The sequence below is a fragment of the Ranitomeya imitator genome, chromosome 4 (assembly GCF_032444005.1).
Source record: "Ranitomeya imitator isolate aRanImi1 chromosome 4, aRanImi1.pri, whole genome shotgun sequence".
Classification (NCBI taxonomy): Eukaryota; Metazoa; Chordata; class Amphibia; order Anura; family Dendrobatidae; genus Ranitomeya; species Ranitomeya imitator.
In genome coordinates this window covers 571575956-571592499 of record NC_091285.1, presented here as the reverse complement: position 1 = coordinate 571592499, position 16544 = coordinate 571575956, and the positions used below count along the sequence as shown (strand labels likewise).

The 16544-nt window shown below is 47.2% G+C and overlaps 1 protein-coding gene across 2 annotated transcripts in view; it reads right to left on the bottom strand.

Annotated features, from left to right (window-relative positions):
* Positions 1 to 16544, bottom strand: part of LOC138676749 (zinc finger protein 271-like) — a 90535-nt gene that overhangs the window by 56779 nt on the left and 17212 nt on the right. Inside the window, exon 1 of one of the 2 annotated variants that reach the window (XM_069766326.1) lies at positions 584 to 652. The exons of the other annotated variant lie outside the window; for it this stretch is intronic. The gene's annotated coding sequence lies outside the window, so the exon portion shown is untranslated. Of the gene's footprint in view, positions 1 to 583; positions 653 to 16544 lie in introns of those variants that run through there. 2 annotated transcript variants of the gene reach the window in all.

Genomic DNA, 16544 nt, shown 5'->3' with positions numbered 1-16544 from the left:
GCCAAAAGATTTTTTAAGCCACCACCATAACACAGTAGACACTTTTGGCCGGGCCCTACTCTACTGTAGCCTACTAAATATTTGTTAAAATATGCAATACAATTTAGGTATATTTTTATTTATGATGATGTGTGCAAAACTGTAAAGCGCTGCGGAATATGTTAGGGCTATATAAAAATAAAGATTTATTTATTTATTTTTCAATTTTTAAAATGACCAATAATATCACATACAAGGAACAAATACCGCAACACCATGTCCAGACCACATATTACCACCAGTGACCGAATAATATTACATACAAGGAACAAATACCACCGCACCATGACCAGACCACATATTACCACCGCACCATGACCAGACCACATATTACCACCACATAGTGACTGAATACTACAATTCTGATCAGTAATAAAAAAAAGCACCATACTATCACCATAAGTGCCAGTATTCACAGGAGATCTGTACTTAGTATGCAGTGTCTGTGTACAGATAATACAGTGATCACTGGTGACATTATATACAGGAGCTCTGTATATAGTATACAGTGTATAGTGTCAGTGTATAGGTAACACTGACTCACCAGTGACGTCTCTAGGTGAAGTCCTTCATCTTTCATCCAGCACAGACTGCCATCACTTCATCCAGCCAGGACTTGTCTCTGCAGGAAATAACACAGTTATCTCAAGCTCCGCTTGTAGAACACATTACTTAATTTTTCCCAACTTCTACATTACACCACATGAAGAAAAAGAGGCGACATAGTGTCACTCTGCACAGTAACAGGACCGCCCCCTCATTTAAAACAGCATCCTCAAAAAATAAAATAAATACATCACTGCAGTAATAATATCCCTAAATTAGTCCCTATGGTAATAATATTCCCCATCCTGGCCACAGTGTGTCTCATTCCTGGCGTCAGCCATATGTTCTCCCATCCTGCCCTCATGAGTATCCATTCTGCCCCATATGATCTCCCCATTCTGACCCATCTGTCTCCATCATATCCATCCTGCCCCATAATCCTGCACGATCTGTCTCCAATTCTGACCCCAGTGGCTCCAATCATGCCCCCATGTCTGCAATCCTGCCTCATCTGTCTCCAGTCATGCCCCCATGTCTTTCATTCTGCCCCGTGTCTCCAATCATACCCCGTATCAGCATTCTGCCCCTGTGTCCAGCATTCTGCCCCTGTGTCCAGCATTCTGCCCCTGTGTCCAGCATACTGCCCCTGTGTCCAGCATACTGCCCCTGTGTCCAGCATACTGCCCCTGTGTCCAGCATTCTGCCCCTGTGTCCAGCATTCTGCCCCTGTGTCCAGCATTCTGCCCCTGTGTCCAGCATTCTGCCCCTGTGTCCAGCATTCTGCCCCTGTGTCCGGCATTCTGCCCCTGTGTCCGGCATACTGCCCCTGTGTCCGGCATACTGCCCCTGTGTCCGGCATACTGCCCCTGTGTCCAGCATAGTGCCCCTGTGTCCAGCATCTTTGCCCCTGTGTCCAGCATCTCTGCCCCAGCGTGTCCAGCATACTGCCCGTGTCCAACATAATGCCCCTGTGTCCAGCATAATGCCCCTGTGTCCAGCATAATGCCCCTGTGTCCAGCATCTCTGCCCCAGCATGTCCAGCATACTGCCCCTGTGTCCAGCATACTGCCCCTGTGTCCAGCATACTGCCCCTGTGTCCAGCATACTGCCCCTGTGTCCAACATAATGCCCGTGTCCAGCATAATGCCCCTGTGTCCAGCATAATGCCCCTGTGTCCAGCATAATGCCCCTGTGTCCAGCATAATGTCCGTGTCCAGCATAATGCCCCTGTGTCCAGCATAATGCCCGTGTCCAGCATAATGCCCGAGTGTCCAGCATAATGTCCCTGTGTCCAGCATAATGCCCCTGTGTCCAGCATAATGCCCCTTTGTCCAGCATTCTGTCCATGTGTTCAGCATCTCTGCCCCAGCGTGTCCAGCATACTGCCCCTGTGTCCAGCTTTCTGCCCCTTTGTCCAGCATTCTGTCCCTGTGTCCAGCATCTCTGCCCCGGGCCCCCCACCCCGGATCGCCGCTATCAAAAAAAAAAAAGAGTTCTTAGGCTACGTTCACATTAGCGTTGCGCGCCGGTGCGTCGGCGACGCAACGCACGACGCACAAAAAACGATCGCAAAACGCGCGCAAAAACGCTGCGTTTTGCGACGCGTGCGTCGTTTTTTGACGAAAATCGGACGCACGAAAAATGCAACTTGTTGCATTTTCTTGCGTCCGACGCTAGCGTCGGAAACGACGCACGTGTCGAAAAACGCCACCCAAAAAACGCACGCGTCCCCTATGTTAAACATAGGGGCGCGTCGCCGCTGCATCGCCGCTGCGTCGCCGACGCAACAGCGACGCACATTAGCGGAACGCTAATGTGAACGTAGCCTTACCTGGCCGTGCTCCTGCGGCGGGCGAAGCTCCCTCCCTCCAGTGCCGTGGTCAGTCCTGTGCGTGGCCATTGCTTATTTTAACACATATCACTAATTTAATGAAAGGGTACTTGGAGTCACGAGAAACAAATAGTTTGCTTTAAATAAGGTGCAAATTACATTAAAAAAAAAAATTTTAACAGCCGTGCTCGTGTGAGGAGACCAAGGCATTATGGTTTACACTTAGGGAACCACAAAAATAGATGGGTTTCATATCCTGATTTACCTGCTTGGGTTTTTTTTTTTCACCAAAAACTGATGCCAACGTTTTGGCTGCTTTTTTGTTCTTACTCATTGCTTTCTATAAATGAAAAAAAGCTGCAAAAAATGCTGAAAGAAGTGACATCCTGCAGTAAAAAGGAACAAGTGTATGCATGAGAGATCTGAAATCCCACAGCTTTTGTTGACACTTTAAGGCTATGTGCACATGTTCAGGATTTCTTGCAGAAAATTCCTGAGAATACCGGACATTTTCTGCAAGAAATCCGCAAGAAAACCGCATGCGTTTTTGCCGCGGTTTTGACGCGTTTTTGCCATGGTTTTTTCCGGACACTTCCCAATGCATTTTGGAGTGGGAAATCCGCAAAAAAAACGGAAAATTAATGAACATGCTGCGTTTTTTGCCGCGATGCGTTTTTTTCGCGGAAAAAAACGCATCATGTGTACAAAACATGCGGAATTCATTCTAAATGATGGGATGCTTATTGTATGCGGTTTTTTTGCGGTTTTATAGCGTTTTTATCGGGAAAAAACGCAAAAAAAAGGCAACGTGTGAACACAGCCTAAAAGTCAGATTTTAATTTGCATAAAAAATGCAGCAAAAACGCAACGTGTGAACATCGCCTTACTGGTTATTATTTTAGTTTTATGTATCATTTATGTTGCTTTTGTAATACTGTACAAATAATAAATGTGAGTAGACACTTGGCCTCCGGTTACTACTACTATTACAGGTTATAATTAGCGCTGAGTGACAGTACTCAGATAAAAGGTTAACTGAGCATGCAGAGCTGTGGAGTCGGAGCCCATTTTGGTGGAGTCAGTGTCATGGAAATTGAGAAGTTGGAGATTTGGCTTACCGACTCCACAGCCCTGTGAGTATGCTCGTGTGGAATTGATTGTCTTCGGCGTGCTCTAATACTATGTTCGAGTGTCCGCGGCTGCATGTCTCGTGTCTGTTCGACAGCCACAACACATGCCGGGATCTCCTGTTTATTAGGCAATCCTTGCCTATGTTGCAGCTGTCGAACCTCCGTGAGACATTCAGCCGTGGGGACTCGAACATAGTATTCTGGCTGGTGAACTGTTATGACCTGGTGGTGAGGACAATAATGGACCTGGTGGTTAAGAGCACACGGAATGACCTGATAGTTACTGATAATAAAGGACGAGCTCTGGGACGTGGGAACTCTGCTGACCGCAATCCCTAATCCTATCAAACACACTAGAAATAGCCGTGGATTGTGCCTAACGCTTCCTATGCAACTCGGCACAGTCTAAGGAACTAGCTAGCCCTGAAGATAGAAAAATAAAGCCTACCTTGCCTCAGAGAAATTCCCCAAAGGAAAAGGCAGCCCCCCACATATAATGACTGTGAGTAAAGATGAAAATACAAACACAGAGATGAAATAGATTTAGCAAAGTGAGGCCCGACTTACTGAACAGACCGAGGATAGGAAAGGTTACTTTGCGGTCAGCACAAAAACCTACAAAAAGACCACGCAGAGGGCGCAAAAAGACCCTCCGCACCGACTCACGGTGCGGAGGCGCTCCCTCTGCGTCCCAGAGCTTCCAGCAAGCAAGACAACAATAAAAATAGCAAGCTGGACAGAAAAATAGCAAACCAAAGAAATACAAGCTGGAACTTAGCTTCTGCTGGGAAGACAGGTCACAAGAACATCCAGGAGTGAACTAGACCAATACTGGAACATTGACAGGTGGCATGGAGCAAAGATCTAAGTGGAGTTAAATAGAGCAGCCAGCTAACGAATTAACCTCGTCACCTGTGGAAGGAAACTCAGAAACACCCACCAGAGGAAGTCCATGGACAGAACCAGCCGAAGTACCATTCATGACCACAGGAGGGAGCCCGACCACAGAATTCACAACAGTACCCCCCCTTGAGGAGGGGTCACCGAACCCTCACCAGAGCCCCCAGGCCGACCAGGATGAGCCAAATGAAAGGCACGAACCAGATCGGCAGCATGAACATCAGAGGCAAAAACCCAGGAATTATCTTCCAGACCATAACCCTTCCACTTGACCAGGTACTGGAGTTTCCGTCTCGAAACACGAGAATCCAAAATCTTCTCCACCACATACTCCAACTCCCCCTCAACCAACACCGGGGCAGGAGGATCAACGGATGGAACCACAGGCGCCACGTATCTCCGCAATAACGACCTATGGAACACATTATGGATGGCAAAAGAAGCAGGAAGGGCCAAACGAAATGACACAGGATTGATAACCTCAGAAATCTTATACGAACCAATGAAACGAGGCTTAAACTTAGGAGAGGAAACCTTCATAGGAACATAACGAGACGACAACCAAACCAAATCCCCAACACGAAGTCGGGGACCCACACAGCGCCGGCGGTTAGCGAAACGTTGAGCCTTCTCCTGGGACAATGTCAAATTGTCCACCACATGAGTCCAAATCTGCTGCAACCTATCCACCACAGTATCTACACCAGGACAGTCCGAAGACTCAACCTGCACTGAAGAGAAACGAGGATGGAAACCAGAATTGCAGAAAAACGGCGAAACCAAAGTAGCCGAGCTGGCCCGATTATTAAGGGCGAACTCAGCCAACGGCAAAAAGGACACCCAATAATCCTGATCAGCAGAAACAAAGCATCTCAGATATGTTTCCAAAGTTTGATTAGTTCGTTCGGTTTGGCCATTTGTCTGAGGATGGAAAGCCGAGGAAAAAGACAAATCAATGCCCATCCTAGCACAAAAGGATCGCCAAAACCTCGTAACAAACTGGGAACCTCTGTCAGAAACGATGTTCTCCAGGATACCATGTAAACGAACCACATGCTGGAAAAATAATGGCACCAAATCAGAGGAGGAAGGCAATTTAGACAAAGGTACCAAATGGACCAACTTAGAAAAGCGATCACAAACCACCCAAATGACCGACATCTTTTGAGAGACGGGGAGATCCGAAATAAAATCCATAGAAATATGTGTCCAGGGCCTCTTTGGGACCGGCAAGGGCAAAAGCAACCCACTGGCACGAGAACAGCAGAGCTTAGCCCGAGCACAAGTCCCACAGGACTGCACAAAAGAACGCACATCCCGTGACAGAGACAGCCACCAAAAGGATCTAGCCACCAAATCTCTGGTACCAAAGATTCCAGGATGCCCAGCCAACACTGAACAATGAATCTCAGAGATAACTCTACTAGTCCATCTATCAGGGACAAACAGTTTCTCCGCTGGGCAACGGTCAGGTCTATCAGCCTGAAATTTTTGCAGCACCCGCCGCAAATCAGGGGAGATGGCAGACAAAATTACCCCCTCTTTGAGAATACCCGCCGGCTCAGGAACACCCGGAGAGTCAGGCACAAAACTCCTTGACAGGGCATCAGCCTTCACATTCTTAGAGCCCGGAAGGTACAAAACCACAAAATCAAAACGGGAGAAAAATAACGACCATCGAGCCTTTCTCGGATTCAACCGTTTGGCAGACTCAAGATAAGTCAAATTCCCGCGATCCGCCAAGACCACCACGCGATGCTTGGCTCCCTCAAGCCAATGACGCCACTCCTCGAATGCCCACTTCATGGCCAACAACTCACGATTATCAACATCATAATTACGCTCAGCAGGCGAAAACTTTCTAGAAAAGAAAGCACATGGCTTCATCACCGAGCGATCAGAACTTCCCCGCGACAAAACAGCCCCTGCTCCAATCTCAGAAGCATCAACCCCAACCTGAAACGGGAGCGAAACATCCGGCCGGCACAACACAGGGGCAGAAGAAAAACGACGCCTCAACTCCTGAAAAGCCTCTACAGCTGCAGAAGACCAATTGACCACATCAGCACCCTTCTTGGTCAAATCAGTCAACGGTTTAGCAACAGTAGAAAAATTAGCGATGAAGCGCCGATAAAAATTAGCAAAGCCCAGGAACTTTTGCAGGATCTTCACAGATGTCGGCTGAGTCCAATCGTAAATGGCCTGGACTTTAACAGGGTCCATCTCGACAGTAGAAGGGGAAAAAATGAACCCCAAAAATGAAACCTTCTGAACTCCAAAGAGACATTTTGACCCCTTCACAAACAAGGAATTCGCACGAAGGACCTGGAACATCATTCTGACCTGCTTCACATGAGAGTCCCAATCATCCGAAAAGACCAAAATATCATCCAAATACACAATCAGGAATTTATCCAGGTACTCTCGGAAAATGTCATGCATAAAGGACTGAAATACTGATGGAGCATTGGAAAGCCTGAATGGCATAACCAGGTACTCAAAATGGCCCTCGGGCGTATTAAATGCTGTTTTCCATTCATCGCCTTGTTTAATACGCACAAGATTATACGCCCCTCGAAGATCTATCTTGGTGAACCAACTAGCCCCTTTAATACGAACAAACAAATCAGACAGCAACGGCAAAGGATACTGAAATTTGACTGTAATTTTATTAATAAGGCAGTAATCAATACAAGGTCTCAAAGAACCATCCTTCTTGGCCACAAAAAAGAACCCTGCTCCTAACGGTGATGACGACGGGCGAATATGGCCTTTCTCCAAGGATTCCTTTATATAACTCCGCATAGCGGCGTGTTCTGGCACAGATAAATTGAACAATCGGCCCTTAGGAAACTTAATACCAGGACTCAAATTAATTGCACAATCGCAATCCCTATGAGGAGGTAGGGCACTGGCTTTGGGCTCATCAAATACATCCCGATAATCCGACAAAAACTCTGGAACTTCAGAAGGAGTGGAAGACGAAATAGACAAAAATGGAACATCACCATGTACCCCCTGGCAACCCCAGCTGGACACAGACATAGATTTCCAGTCCAATACTGGATTATGAACCTGTAGCCATGGCAACCCCAAAACGACCACATCATGCAGATTATGCAACACCAGAAAGCGGATATCCTCCTGATGTGCAGGAGCCATGCACATGGTCAATTGGGTCCAGTACTGAGGCTTATTCTTGGCCAAAGGCATAGCATCAATTCCTCTCAATGGAATAGGATACTGCAAGGGCTCCAAGAAAAAACCACAGCGCCTAGCATACTCCAAGTCCATCAAATTCAGGGCAGCGCCTGAATCCACAAATGCCATAACAGAATAGGATGACAAAGAGCAAATCAGAGTAACGGACAATAGAAATTACGACTGTACCGTACCAATGGTGGCAGACCTAGCGAACCGCTTAGTGCGCTTAGGACAATCGGAGATAGCATGAGTGGAATCACCACAGTAAAAACATAGCCCATTCCGACGTCTGTGTTCTTGCCGTTCAGCTCTGGTCAAAGTCCTATCACATTGCATAGGCTCAGGCCCATGCTCAGATAGTACCGCCAAATGGTGCACAGCTTTACGCTCACGCAAGCGTCGATCGATCTGAATGGCCAAGGACATAGACTCATTCAGACCAGCAGGCATGGGAAATCCCACCATGACATCCTTAAGGGCTTCAGAGAGACCCTTTCTGAAGATTGCTGCCAGGGCACATTCATTCCACTGAGTGAGTACAGACCACTTTCTAAACTTCTGACAATATATCTCCGCTTCATCCTGACCCTGACACAGAGCCAGCAAGATTTTCTCTGCCTGATCCACTGAATTAGGTTCGTCATAAAGCAATCCAAGTGCCAGGAAAAACGCATCAACATCACGCAATGCCGGATCTCCTGGCGCAAGGGAAAATGCCCAGTCTTGAGGGTCACCACGTAACAAAGAAATAATGATCTTTACTTGTTGAACAGGGTCACCTGAGGAGCGAGGTTTCAAGGCAAGAAACAATTTACAATTATTTTTGAAATTCAAGAACTTAGATCTATCACCAAAAAACAAATCAGGAATTGGAATCCTAGGCTCTGACATCGGATTCTGAACCACAAAATCTTGAATGTTTTGTACCCTTGTAGTGAGATTATCCATCCAAGAGGACAGACCTTGAATGTCCATGTTTACACCTGTGTCCTGAACCACCCAGAGGTAAAGGGGAAAAGAGAGACAAAACACACTGCAAAGAAAAAAAAATGGTCTCAGAACTTCTCTTATCCCTCTATTGAGATGCATTAGTACTTTTGGCCACCTGTACTGTTATGACCTGGTGGTGAGGACAATAATGGACCTGGTGGTTAAGAGCACACGGAATGACCTGATAGTTACTGATAATAAAGGACGAGCTCTGGGACGTGGGAACTCTGCTGACCGCAATCCCTAATCCTATCACACACACACTAGAAATAGCCGTGGATTGCTCCTAACGCTCCCTATGCAACTCGGCACAGCCTAAGGAACTAGCTAGCCCTGAAGATAGAAAAATAATGCCTACCTTGCCTCAGAGAAATTCCCCAAAGGAAAAGGCAGCCCCCCACATATAATGACTGAGTAAAGATGAAAATACAAACACAGAGATGAAATAGATTTAGCAAAGTGAGGCCCGACTTAGTGAACAGACCGAGGATAGGAAAGGTTACTTTGCGGCCAGCACAAAAACCTACAAAAAGACCACGCAGAGGGCGCAAAAAGACCCTCCGCACCGACTCACGGTGCGGAGGCGCTCCCTCTGCGTCCCAGAGCTTCCAGCAAGCAAGACAACAATAAAAATAGCAAGCTGGACAGAAAAATAGCAAACCAAAGAAATACAAGCTGGAACTTAGCTTCTGCTGGGAAGACAGGTCACAAGAACATCCAGGAGTGAACTAGACCAATACTGGAACATTGACAGGTGGCATGGAGCAAAGATCTAAGTGGAGTTAAATAGAGCAGCCAGCTAACGAATTAACCTCGTCACCTGTGCAAGGAAACTCAGAAACACCCACCAGAGGAAGTCCATGGACAGAACCAGCCGAAGTACCATTCATGACCACAGGAGGGAGCCCGACAACAGAATTCACAACAGTGAACAGCCGCGAGACATACAGCCGCGAGGACTCGAGCATAGTATTCTGGCTGTCAAACAGCTGCAAGACATGCAGCCGTGAGGACTTGAATATAGTAGTCTGGCTGTCAAACAGCGGCGAGACATGCAGCCGCGGGGACTCGAACATAGTATTCTGGCTGTTGAACAGCCGCGAGACATGCAGCCACGAGGACTCGAACATAGTATTCTGGCTGTCAAACAGCTGCGAGACATGCAGCCGCAAGGACACGAATATAGTATTTTGGCTGTTGAACAGCCACGAGACATGCAGCCACGAGGACTCGAACATAGTATTACAGCACGCCGAAGATTAGCACACAAGCATTCTCAGATAACATCCTATCCGAGCACGCTCACTCATCACTAGTTATAATGACACATTCCTATTATTTACTGCAAATAGTATTTCCTCCCTTTTACTAAAATACTATAAAATAGGAGCCTTAGGGGACTGACATGGAAACGTACACACAGAGACAGGCAATACTCTTACAGACACACTCAAATTCTGGAATGACAGTCAGTTCAGTGATGTAATTACCAGAGGCTCCACACACTCCGCTCTACCCACAGTCAGCGCTTCTTCCTCAGTAAATGCCCCAGCAGTGTTTGGGCCTTTTAACCCCTCTGGTAGGCACAGCTGTCCCCTCCCCAGTCTCAGCTTTCTGATAGAATTAACTGATAATTTGATCAGGATTTCCCCCTTTACAGCAGAGAAATGAAAAGGGACAGTGACTCCTATCAGCCAGTCTTAGTATAGGATGGGAGTCATTTACACATTGTCAGCTGGGAGGAGACCTGATGTTCACACTCCTGTTTAACATCTGGAAGAGATACCGGTGGTGAGCAAACACTTTGCAGAATCCCAGTGTGGATAATGAGCAATTACTGATGGGATCAGCTACATCAGCCAGCTACATTCACTACACTGAAATGGATCATGCCAGGAGTACTATATCCATTCCGAATCAGATAAAAAGACTGTTCAGCCCTTCCGGTTAAGGTACCTTCACACATAACGATATCGTTAACGATATCGTTGCTTTTTGTGACGTAGCAACGATATCGTTAATGAAATCGTTATGTGTGACAGCGACCAACGATCAGGCCCCTGCTGGGAGATCGTTGGTCGCTGAATAAAGTCCAGAACTTTATTTCGTCGCTGGACTCCCTGCTGACATCGCTGGATCGGCGTGTGTGACACCGATCCAGCGATGTCTTCACTGGTAACCAGGGTAAACATCGGGTAACTAAGCGCAGGGCCACGCTTAGTAACCCGATGTTTACCCTGGTTACCATGCTAAAAGTAAAAAAAACCAAACACTACATACTTACCTACAGCCGTCTGTCCTCCAGCGCTGTGCTCTGCTCTCCTCCTGCACTGGCTGTGAGCGTCGGTCAGCCGGAAAGCAGAGCGGTGACGTCACCGCTCTGCTTTCCGGCCGCTGTGCTCACAGTCAGTACAGGAGGAGTGCAGAGCACAGCGCTGGAGGACAGACGGCTGTAGGTAAGTATGTAGTGTTTGTTTTTTTTAACTTTTAGGATGGTAACCAGGGTAAACATCGGGTTACTAAGCGCGGCCCTGCGCTTAGTTACCCGATGTTTACCCTGGTTACCGGCATCATTGGTCGCTGGAGAGCGGTCTGTGTGACAGCTCTCCAGCGACCAAACAGCGACGCTGCAGCGATCCGGATCGTTGTCGGCATCGCTGCAGCGTCGCTTAATATGAAGGGGCCTTTAAACAACTAAAAAAACACCTACTGATCTCTCCCTATTATTCCTCCTAACTCCCAACTTAAAAAGGTAATACCACTTCTTTTGAATAGGATTTGTTCTGCAGGACCAGGCAGCGACTGCTACACATTGAGTGGAACTGTGCTCTTCATCTCCACTCCACGTGCTTACATATGGCCACTGTTGGAGCTGTTTTCAGCTGATCGATGGATGTTGGACCCTCACGAATCTAGTATTGATAAGTCATCAATATGGTGTTACCTTACAACCTCTTTATAGAGAACCTGTTATGTCAAAAAAGTGCTATTAATGGGGCTCATCTGCAGGTTAATAATGTACTAAAGCTGCCCGGCCACTGCATTGGCAGCCTGGATTCGGGGAGGAAATTAATGTCATTCCTCCCGGCAGCCTCTGGCTTTCAGTCACTGCTCAGCACATAGTGAGCAAAGGCTGTAATCACACTATGGCACTGACTGACAGCCGCCACTGCAGTGCATCAGCTGTCAGTGGGTTTGGTTGAAGCCATCGCTGTGTATTCAGTGTTCCCCATATGTGCATGCTAATAGTGTTTTTTGACATGAAAAGGTTCCCTTTAATTTAAAGGGCTTATTACTCCTACAGTGAATATACATGAGACAGATATCAGCTCAACCACTGTTTGGCTCACTGCAATATCGCCAGACATTCCCATTCACATAAAAATGTATCATGGTCATGTGACCGCATCTTTCCAGGTATATATGACAGCTTATCTACACAGCTGACATGTGCCCGCAACAGCCGCGGGTGGAATCGATATCCACCTGCGGCAGTTAACTAGTTAGATGCCGCTGTAAATCTCTGACAGCAGCATTTAAATCAGGAAACGCCTTACTAATCCCGCCCATCGGTGACCCCGTCACATGATCGTGGGTCACCGATGGGTCGGTATGACAACCAAAGGTTTGCAACAGACCTCTGTGGTTGTCACTGCCAGATTGGAGTGGAGCTAGAGTTCAAGTCCTCTCCTGTCTGAAGAGGCTATTTGCCTACTTCAAACATTGACACTGACGACTGTTGATGTTTTTTTCCCCAAGGGGAAAAATGTGGTACCAGACACCTCGGTAGGCTTTGGAAAAAAGGATAGGTCACAAACTATAAATTGCTCAGTCTCTATATACATGACGTCATCAGTCAAGGGAGAGTCAAAAGTTCCCCGTAGACATCATGTAATCAGCAGGTATGGACTGCCTTAAAGGGGTTGTCTCATCTAATTAATCCGGTAAAATTGCAGAGTGCTTTATAGAAACAAGAAACTTTGCAGTCTATCACTTACTAAAAATCCTCAGAAGAGAGAGGTTATTTTAATGTTCTAGGTCACAGTTTATTGCCCAGGTTACTGGCCAACTCCGCGGTGGCCGATGTCCTGAGCATAGAGTGCACTCCTGTAATCCATGCACGAGTGCACCCCCAATACAATGAATCCCCTTTTACATTTGAAATTTAAGTTTGTCTTCTATAGGATTCAAAAGTTTGGAAGAATTATCTGTCCTTTGCATACCAACATTCGTGTCCCATCTCTGGACCACCCATTTGTGGATACGGTTGTGTAAACCCCCTTTTTTAGGCCTGGAGCATTGAGAATTTGCTAGAATTGTTTAAAGAAAAAATTGGGACCTTCAGGACAACTGGCATATACTGTTTCTAGAAAAACTGTATATTTCTGCAAAATACATTGAAATATAATATAAAGTAATTACGAGATCATAATAGGGTCAATTTGGGCAGACCACCTCTAGAGTTGCCAATGACCCTTAAAGGGTTATTCTCAAAATTACAAGTTATCCTCTACTTAGAGGAAAAGAGATAACTTGGTGATCACTGGGGGTCTGAATACTGGGACCCCTAATGGATACAGAGACCAGGTGTCACGATCAGCTGCAGCCGCAGATGCGGCCCGGCCCATAGACGCCCCCAAGCCGACCAACCTCAGAAGGCGTGGGGCGTGCAACCCCGGGGACGAAATAAAGACCCTTTAAACCGCAGAGGGGGACCCGGCCTACCCGAACTAGGGGAGGGCAGCGACCAGGGTTCTGTGGCAGCTGAGCATGTTGACAAGGAAAGAGACACGTAGGACTTGATTACACTGATACTTCAGGTATAGAGAAAGTAAAGTTTACTAAAGTAAAGTCACACAGTACATAAACAAAACATGACGATGTCAGGCTCCCGATTCCACACCTCAGAAGGGTGCCACCCAGTGGACCCCAAGGCACCAACGGATCACCGAGGCACACATAGGCGGGACATCAGGACCCAGGCAGGACATCAGGGTACATGAGGACATCAGGGTACAGGCAAGACATCAGGATACAAACAGGACATCTGGACTCAGGAAAGACCTCAGGACATCAGGACACAGGAATACAGGATAGACATCTGGGACACTGGCGTGGCAGCCCAGGTCATTGGTTGGGACACTGGCATGGCAGCCCAGGAAATCAGGTACATCAGGATATGAGACACAGGGAGGACATCAGGGAACAGACAGGATATCAGGACATCAGGGTCCATGAGGTCATCAAGACACAGGCAGGACATCAGGACATCTGGACCCAGGGTCACCGGCAGACATCAGACAGGAGTCGTTCGGTTCCGGACATCCGACATGACCTACTGGCACCACCAGAGACATCAGGCTCTAAGCTCCAGACAGCGGTCATCAGGTTCCAGACTGCAGTCGTCAGGCTCCGGGCATAGGATCTAGGAACGAACTCAAGCGTGATGGTGCAGACACCGCCGTACTGGACATGAGCCAGACGGGGTTAACACCACATGATAGTCAGAGCACAGAGTAGTAGATACTCAGCAGAAACACCGGTTTCAAGAGACTCAAAGTCACTGGGAGTGAGGCTCCAGATGCAGAGGGATTCCAGGAACATAATCACAGCACAGTTCAGGATCGAGGATTCAGGCCTGGATATACCGCCTCCAGGACAGGCACCAGAACAGGACAAAACAGGAATCAAGGCAAGAACTTTGGTACCAAAACATAGACAGGAGAGGTGCAGGAACACGAACACATAGCAAAGTTCAAGAGCTTTGTGAATGTAGCTCAGCCCACACCCATAGGGCAGGGGAACTTTATATATATATGAGCTGCCCCTCAGCAATTGGCTGGGGACAGCATTTGAAGTACACACCCTAACCCTGATAAAAAACGGGAGGTGTGGCCGCGCACGCCCTAAGCACACACAGAAATCATTACAGCACCAACAGTGCAGGTTCTGAGGCTCAGGGCACCTGACAAACTGCATGCACTGAGCCACATGGAAAGTCATGCAGCAGCCGCAAATGACCTCACAACCCGCGGACAGCTTCACAGCAGCAACCAGGGACCGCACATGAAGAAGGTATGGAGCAGGGCAAATACCTAAATGCCCATGTACGACTGCGCAGCAGAGCAGGGAACTGAGAAGGCTCCATTCAGGTAAAAGCCAACAATATCCTAGCTCAAATTAGGGGGAAAAGAGTAAAGGGTTAAAGCAAACATATGCATTGTCATGCCAAAAACCAGAAACAGACAGAATAGCATGACACCAGGGCTCTGCAACCCTGCCTTGATTGGCGAGGAGGTGTGCATGCTGGACCTCCACGCATTTCATTGATTATGGGACTGCCAGAGAAAGCCGACTACAGTCTCTGCTATTTCTGGCAGTCCCACAGACAATGAATGAAATGGAGGTTCAGCATGCACACCTCCTCGCCAATCAAGGCATCTGATCTCAGGATCGTGGGTGGTCCCAGTGGTCAGATCCCCCAGCAATCAGTGTCAAACATATATATACGAAAAGCGGCTTAGAAAGCCTTAAGGTACCTTCACACATAACGATATTGTTAACGATATCGTTGCATTTTGTGACGTAGCAACGATATCGTTAATGAAATCGTTATGTGTGACAGCGACCAACGATCAGGTCCCTGCTGGGAGATCGTTGGTCGCTGAATAAAGTCCAGAACTTTATTTCGTCGCTGAACTCCTGCTGACATCGCTGGATCGGCGTGTGTGACACCGATCCAGCGATGTCTTCACTGGTAACCAGGGTAAACATCGGGTAACTAAGCGCAGGGCCGCGCTTAGTAACCCGATGTTTACCCTGGTTACCATCCTAAAAGTTAAAAAAAACAAACACTACATACTTACCTACAGCCGTCTGTCCTCCAGCGCTGTGCTCTGCTCTCCTCCTGCACTGGCTGTGAGCGTCGGTCAGCCGGAAAGCAGAGCGGTGACGTCACCGCTCTGCTTTCCGGCCGCTGTGCTCACACAGACAGTACAGGAGGAGAGCAGAGCACAGCGCTGGAGGACAGACGGCTGTAGGTAAGTATGTACTGTTTGTTTTTTTTACTTTTAGGATGGTAACCAGGGTAAACATCGGGTTACTAAGCGCGGCCCTGCGCTTAGTTACCCGATGTTTACCCTGGTTACCGGCATCGTTGGTCGCTGGAGAGCTGTCTGTGTGACAGCTCTCCAGTGACCAAACAGCGACGCTGCAGCGATCCGGATCGTTGTCGGTATCGCTGCAGCGTCGCTTAATGTGAAGGGGCCTTTAGCCAGCTCACCAACCAGACCAGCAGTAATGGAGCACGAGAGTCCGTCTTGATCCAAACGTCCAGCAACAGCAAATCCAACAGAAAATAGATACTCCAGCTCCGATAAAAACTTGAAATCTTTAATAATCCAAATGGTTAAAATAGATAATCCTTACATGTGGTGGACCAAACAGGTGTTTGTAATAGATAAGGCTACGCGTTTCGACCTAAATCGGTCTTACTCATGCCTGTGTTACATTGCAAATGAAAGTTACACATATAGTGTTCCTAGACAGAAGGTTCCGCCCTCTCCACATCACATGATCTCTAGTGAAAGGTCCTACAAGGTCCTACAAACACATATGTGATATACAATTTAAAACAATATCACTAAACAATTAGCAATAGTAGTATAATAATTCGTTTCTTTTGTTTAACCCTGATGGAAATCGAGTGTTGAGATTAAAAATCCAGAACACCTCTCTTGTGAGTAGACGTCTTTTTATGTCTCCTCCTCGATTAGGCGGATAGATTTTTTCTATGCCATGCACTTTAAATGATGAAGTATCACCATTATGCATCGTACGAAAATGTTTTGCAGCCATTGATATATTTCTATTAGTCATATTACACATATTGACATCTTTCAGGT